Source organism: Drosophila persimilis, unplaced genomic scaffold (genome assembly GCF_003286085.1).
Source record: "Drosophila persimilis strain 14011-0111.01,24,50 unplaced genomic scaffold, DperRS2 tig00001601-arrow-arrow-pilon, whole genome shotgun sequence".
NCBI lineage: Eukaryota > Metazoa > Arthropoda > Insecta > Diptera > Drosophilidae > Drosophila > Drosophila persimilis.
In genome coordinates, this window is record NW_020825532.1 from 16,261 (window position 1) to 17,886 (window position 1,626).

The window sequence follows — 1,626 nt, forward strand, 5'->3', positions numbered from 1 at the left end:
TCGTCTAGATACCACGGCTGAATTAAAAACCGGCGCTAACTTTGCATTGAACTTTTTAATAGCATTGCTTTGGCAGAAATTGCGGGCAAGTACTGGCTCTCCAACCTTAAACTCAACTTTTCGACAGCGTAGATTATATCTCCTAGCATTTTGTTCATGTGACTCTTTCACCTTTTTCTTTGCCGATTCGCGAATGATTTGTAGTGCTTCCGGATAACTAATGCGGCTATCCTCCGATAAGAGTTTTAAGCGGCGAAGCAACTCATAGTCTTTGCCATTCAGAATCATATTTTGTCCAAAGGTTAGGAAATAGGGCGAGTACCCTGTGCTCTGGTGAATGTTGGATCTGAGAGCAGCACTGATTTCCGGTAATTTGGTATCCCAAGTGGAATGATCCTGGCTTATGTAAGCTCTTATAGCTGCTAACACCGATCTATTGAGTCTCTCACTGGCATTCGCCTGTGGTGAATATATCGCCGTCCGAACATGTTGTATTCCAAAGCGGGTTAGAAAAGCCTGAAAGTGTAGTGGCCAGTTGTGACTCTAAAACTCCAGCGAACAGTTTGGGAAGTATTGCCCTCGCATTCAACATTAACTCTTCTTTTTTTTTAAACAAGATAAGAGATTGATTATAAGAGAGAAGTAGTTAAAGCTTTCACTGAAGAGCTTAAGATCTAATTGAGAGAAGCAGCGTGGTTCTGTGGGAGTTATGTTTTAGAGCTTCACTAGAAATCGTACGATTTCTCCGTTATTCTTGGAAGCTATGTGTAAGCTTTGCTTAGCATCGTATGATTTCCCCGTTGGTTGTGGAAGGTAAAGTTCCGATCGCAAGGGCTAATGCTAGTGATAAAACTTCTAGATGGATCATTGCTTTAGTGAAGCTGTACGAACTCGGAGGTATTTTTCTATGCAAATATATATATATATCCAGTGAATTTGAAAACGTTGTGCAATCAAACACGTGCCAATTAAATTGAAGTTCTGGTGGATTGTATTATTCGGTTTGGTTTAAAGAAGACAAGAGGTATTTGGATCGTACAATAGTGAAACAGTTTTAACAGTCTCGTATCCTAGGACTGGGAATCTTACTACGTTCGACATCGGGAAAGAGAAAAAGTACCAATTGACCCCTCCAATAACGAAGTCGTCAAAGTCCAACGATTTCTTAGTAGATCTGGGAAAGGCCTCGGATTTCCCAGGAACCAGCATCTACATAAACCAACGATAGCTACAACCGAATAAACTAGCAAAAGCCGTCCGAAGATATACTTGAGTGAAACTTGAAGGTTTGTGGATGCATACTTAAACTGATGTACTTCTTGGAGTAAGACGACAAGAATGGTTTTCTGGCGAATTCGGAGAAACTAATATGCCGCACTCGTCACCCTTCTCGCTTACGAGTTAAGCGCGGGGCTAAAGCTTTCGCACGTAGTTTCTTCGTTGTGTGTGTAGTGGTTTCCAAACTGGGGAAATAAAAACATTATTCTGCTGCGATCCACACTGCCGGCTAACAGTCGTCGTATCAAAAATGTACCAAAGTATCAATTTTGAGTCTCTTTATGAGATTTTCCAATTTCTTTGTTTTATTAAAGATTAAATTCCGTACTAGCTATTCATCTTAGTTCT